This window comes from Oncorhynchus mykiss, chromosome 7 (genome assembly GCF_013265735.2).
Source record: "Oncorhynchus mykiss isolate Arlee chromosome 7, USDA_OmykA_1.1, whole genome shotgun sequence".
In the NCBI taxonomy this organism is placed as follows: Eukaryota; Metazoa; Chordata; class Actinopteri; order Salmoniformes; family Salmonidae; genus Oncorhynchus; species Oncorhynchus mykiss.
Window position 1 is genome coordinate 68623796 of NC_048571.1, and position 6000 is coordinate 68629795.

Sequence of the window (6000 nt, forward strand, 5' to 3'; positions counted from 1 at the left end):
TTCTCTCACTTTTTATGGTAATATTACCAAAAGAATAACCCAATTTTATAGTCTACAATCCATCATGCTTCAGGATAGCTTCAGGATATTTGCTTGTGAACAGTTAGGTAAGGTTGGCTAGCTGCTTGGTTTCCCTGTTGAAACATGCTCTTTGTTTTTGCGAAACAGTTCCCCTTGGACAGTAGAGTTGCTAATCAGCGTCTCATTTCGCGGCTCCATCTTTCTCACACACACACACACACACACACACACACACACACACACACACACACACACACACACACACACACACACACACACACACACACACAAGGCATGAGATCTGTGTTCTGCTTCACAGCATTCACCTCCCCACTTTTTACAATTAGCAAGAGCTTCCCTTACACTGATATGCAATATGTGCCTGTCTAGTAGCCAAGTCTACTGTTAAACTAACTAACATTGTGCAAACAGTGGCTGATGGCTGATAACACAATGGGTATCAGTAAGGGGGTCCTGATTGCCTATGCCCAGTGTTTTTATTTAAATATGGTACCGTTTGTCTGCAATAGCCTATACACCTTATCATAAGCAATGTAATTCAGACTGCACTTCTGTGTACTCTACATAGTACTGCCTAGTCATACATACAAACAGACCGTTAAACCCATAAACCTTTACTTTATGAAATCACAAGTTGAACCAGACACATTGTTTATCAGTGTCAGACACATTGTTTATCTCCTGGGTTTCTGAGGCATTAGCCGTTAGGCTGACAGGTCCTGGATGGACAGAGGAAAGGAGAGGATAATGGTGGGTCTGCTGGCTGACTGAACCTGGCCAGGTGTTGATAGATAGGATATAAAGCCTCATGTCAGAGCAACAAAAGGCTGCTTTAAAGTGGATGGATGGATTATTCATGAAGCCAGAACATTGCCAGGATTAAATATAGCAGTAACAGTAGACACGTGGGTCTCAAATACCCTGAAGGAGACTGAGGATAGGGACCAGGAGACATTTACTCTACATGTACAGACACATGGGTCTCAAATACCCTGAAGGAGACTGATGATAGGGACCAGGAGACATTTACTCTACATGTACAGACACATGGGTCTAGTCTAGTTCCTCAGACCAAGCTAAGCCAGGACATTATAGCCTTGAGGAGATAGCGGCTCAGTCACAGTAACAGGAGACATTTACCGTAGACAGACATATGGGTTTAGTCTACTTCAGCTCAAGCTAAGCCAGAGCATAGCCTTCAGGTAGGTGACTGAAGGAACAGTAGACTTTATGCGCATGGGTAAAGTAGTTCTAACCAATCTGTTCTGTATGGATCTCCTGAAGTAATTTAATATTTCCCCCACTGAGCCATTCCTTTCACCCCATCTATAGCCACATTTCTGTTTCAGCTCAACCTGCTCTACCTGAAGCCATTTTATTGGCCATTTTGACATACAGTAATTTAGGGTGTCCAATCAAAAACGCATCTTTTGACCAATGGGTAAAATAGTATGTTCATTGTGTAGATACTCCTATGAAAACCAATGGTACAACCCTCATGCCTGTATCATAATCCATTCAACACTCATTGAAGTTGTTACCCTTGAAGGATGGTCAAAATTAGAGCGACTAAATCTATGGAGATGAAAAAAGAAAAAGTTTCTCGGGAGGACTACATTTGCAGGAAGTATTGTAGATAAGAACTGGCATTGGTTTAATAAGTCTCATAAACGTCCTCTACGATTGCTTTACAAATGTTACTTGTTTCATACATTTTATAAGCCCTGTAATATAGGCAATTGGTTTGTTTTTATTGTACCCTTGTAGACAAAACTTGCAATATTCACAGTTTGAGACACTGCCAGTTTGTCTAAGGGTGCAAATAAATCCTGAAACCATCTGAAGAGTGGTGACGAATAATCTTCTGCGCTAGCTAGCTACTCGATTTGATTCTGGGGGCAGAATTAACCAAAAAAGTGATTTATTGATGTTGATGTTAAGTCTGTCTTGAGAGACTAAATGAATATGGCCTCCTAGTCGAACACCACTGAACACATTAGAAGGTATCTTCTTCATATGAAAGGAATCTCCACATCTTTAAGTGATAAACACATTAAGGGGATCTCCACATTGGCAGACATTCCTCTTCTCTGTGCCACTCCGTGCATATCACAGGATTTCTCTGTGCTCCTCCGTGCATATCACAGGATATCTCTGTGCTCTTCAATGCATATCACAGGATATCTCTGTGCTCTTCAATGCATATCACAGGGTATCTCTATGCTCTTCAATGCATATCACAGGATATCTCTGTGCTCCTCCGTGCATATCACAGGATATCTCTGAGCTCCTCCGTGCATATCACAGGATATCTCTGTGCTCTTCAATGCATATCACAGGATTTCTCTGTGCTCCTCCGTGCATATCACAGGATTTCTCTGTGCTTCTCCGTGCATATCACAGGATATCTATGTGCTCCACCGTGCATATCACAGGATATCTCTGTGCTCCTCCGTGCATATCACAGGATTTCTCTGTGCTCCTCCGTGCATATCACAGGATATCTCTGTGCTCCTCCGTGCATATCACAGGATATCTCTGTGGTCTTCAATGCATATCACAGGATATCTCTGTGCTCCTCCGTGCATATCACAGGATATCTCTGTGCTCTTCAATGCATATCACAGGATATCTCTGTGCTCCTCCGTGCATATCACAGGATATCTCTGTGCTCCTCCGTGCATATCACAGGATATCTCTGTGCTCCTCCGTGCATATCACAGGATATCTCTGTGCTCCTCCGTGCATATCACAGGATATCTCTGTGCTCCTCCGTGCATATCACAGGATATCTCTGTGCTCCTCCGTGCATATCACAGGATATCTTTGTGCTCCTCCGTGCATATCACAGGATATCTCTGTGCTCCTCCGTGCATATCTCAGGATATCTCTGTGCTCCTCCGTGCATATCACAGGATATCTCTGTGCTCCTCCGTGCATATCACAGGATATCTCTGTGCTCCTCCGTTCATATCACAGGATATCTCTGTGCTCCTCCGTGCATATCACAGGATATCTCTGTGCTCCTCCGTGCATATCACAGGATATCTCTGTGCTCCTCCGTGCATATCACAGGATTTCTCTGTGCTCCTCTGTGCATATCACAGGATATCTCTGTGCTCCACCGTGCATATCACAGGATATCTCTGTGCTCCTCCGTGCATATCACAGGATTTCTCTGTGCTCCTCTGTGTATATCACAGGATTTCTCTGTGCTCCTCAGTGCATATCACAGGATTTCTCTGAGCTCCTCCGTGCATATCACAGGATATCTCTGAGCTCCTCCGTGCATATCACAGGATATCTCTGTGCTCTTCAATGCATATCACAGGATTTCTCTGTGCTCCTCCGTGCATATCACAGGATTTCTCTGTGCTTCTCCGTGCATATCACAGGATATCTATGTGCTCCACCGTGCATATCACAGGATATCTCTGTGCTCCTCCGTGCATATCACAGGATTTCTCTGTGCTCCTCCGTGCATATCACAGGATATCTCTGTGCTCCTCCGTGCATATCACAGGATATCTCTGTGGTCTTCAATGCATATCACAGGATATCTCTGTGCTCCTCCGTGCATATCACAGGATATCTCTGTGCTCTTCAATGCATATCACAGGATATCTCTGTGCTCCTCCGTGCATATCACAGGATATCTCTGTGCTCCTCCGTGCATATCACAGGATATCTCTGTGCTCCTCCGTGCATATCACAGGATATCTCTGTGCTCCTCCGTGCATATCACAGGATATCTCTGTGCTCCTCCGTGCATATCACAGGATATCTCTGTGCTCCTCCGTGCATATCACAGGATATCTCTGTGCTCCTCCGTGCATATCACAGGATATCTCTGTGCTCCTCCGTGCATATCACAGGATATCTCTGTGCTCCTCCGTGCATATCACAGGATATCTCTGTGCTCCTCCGTGCATATCACAGGATATCTCTGTGCTCCTCCGTGCATATCACAGGATATCTCTGTGCTCCTCCGTTCATATCACAGGATATCTCTGTGCTCCTCCGTGCATATCACAGGATATCTCTGTGCTCCTCCGTGCATATCACAGGATATCTCTGTGCTCCTCCGTGCATATCACAGGATTTCTCTGTGCTCCTCTGTGCATATCACAGGATATCTCTGTGCTCCACCGTGCATATCACAGGATATCTCTGTGCTCCTCCGTGCATATCACAGGATTTCTCTGTGCTCCTCTGTGCATATCACAGGATTTCTCTGTGCTCCTCCGTGCATATCACAGGATTTCTCTGTGCTCCTCTGTGCATATCACAGGATATCTCTGTGCTCCTCCGTGCATATCACAGGATATCTCTGTGCTCCTCCGTGCATATCACAGGATATCTCTGTGCTCCTCCGTGCATATCACAGGATATCTCTGTGCTCCTCCGTGCATATCACAGGATATCTCTGTGCTCCTCTGTGCATATCACAGGATATCTCTGTGCTCCTCCGTGCATATCACAGGATATCTCTGTGCTCCTCCGTGCATATCACAGGATATCTCTGTGCTCCTCCGTGCATATCACAGGATATCTCTGTGCTCCTCCGTGCATATCACAGGATATCTCTGTGCTCCTCCGTGCATATCACAGGATATCTCTGTGCTCCTCCGTTCATATCACAGGATATCTCTGTGCTCCTCCGTGCATATCACAGGATATCTCTGTGCTCCTCCGTGCATATCACAGGATATCTCTGTGCTCCTCCGTGCATATCACAGGATTTCTCTGTGCTCCTCTGTGCATATCACAGGATATCTCTGTGCTCCACCGTGCATATCACAGGATATCTCTGTGCTCCTCCGTGCATATCACAGGATTTCTCTGTGCTCCTCTGTGCATATCACAGGATTTCTCTGTGCTCCTCCGTGCATATCACAGGATTTCTCTGTGCTCCTCTGTGCATATCACATTATATCTCTGTGCTCCTCCGTGCATATCACAGGATATCTCTGTGCTCCTCCGTGCATATCACAGGATTTCTCTGTGCTCCTCCGTGCATATCACAGGATATCTCTGTGCTCCTCCGTGCATATCACAGGATATCTCTGTGCTCCTCCGTGCATATCACAGGATATCTCTGTGCTCCTCCGTGCATATCACAGGATATCTATGTGCTCCTCCGTGCATATCACAGGATATCTTATCAATCATGAGAGGCCTCATTGGGAATACACATTCCTACAGTCCGCTGCAGTCCACTAAATAATAACTTTTTTTCTCATACATAAAGTGCTTCAACCTAACACAAATGTTTTATCTGTAAAGAAATCTATTCGTACTAAGATAACAATGATATAAAATGGTAATATAAAACAGTAATTTAAAATCAGTACCCCCTTTTAAACTATATTCCTTAATGTTTAAACGTTTTATACAATAGGCAATAACATTTGAAATTGAGTTTTTTTAAACCTTTTTTCTCCTCCTTCGTCTGTGATAGTAAAGTGTAATAGTAGAAACTGAGATATGTGAATCCAGGCTTTCTTTCCCGTAACCTTCACCGCCATGTCGTTCACCAGTAGGATTGTATGGGGTCCGGTCCACCTGGGTTCGAGGCTTGCTGGCTGATGGACCTTCAGTTACACGTCTTCCCCAGGGAGCAGTGAGTGTGTAGCTTCCAGTAGGGCCCTCTCACCTAGAAAGACACAGACCTAGATACCAGAGTGACTTGTTTAGCAGTTCCAGAGTCTATCTCCTATCACCTCGAGATCACACTCTTCCGTCTGAGATATCGGTGCCCCTGGCAATCTTATGGGTCTGCCAATAGCTATCTCAAAGGGGGATTTGCTGCTGCCCTGATGGCCATCAGAACAGCGGCTAGATCATCTACCCAGGAGCCCTACTCCATTAATGCCTTGGAAAGTTTTTTTCTTCAGATTCCTGTTTGTCCTCTCCACGACCCCAGATGCCTGCTGGTGATATGGGGTGTGAAAATAT

General features: G+C 45.0%; 1 protein-coding gene across 2 annotated transcripts in view; it reads left to right on the forward strand.

Moving 5' to 3' along the window:
- LOC110528344 (receptor-type tyrosine-protein phosphatase gamma) overlaps window positions 1–6000 on the forward strand; it is a 222085-nt gene that overhangs the window by 55039 nt on the left and 161046 nt on the right. The gene's annotated exons all lie outside the window — the stretch shown is intronic.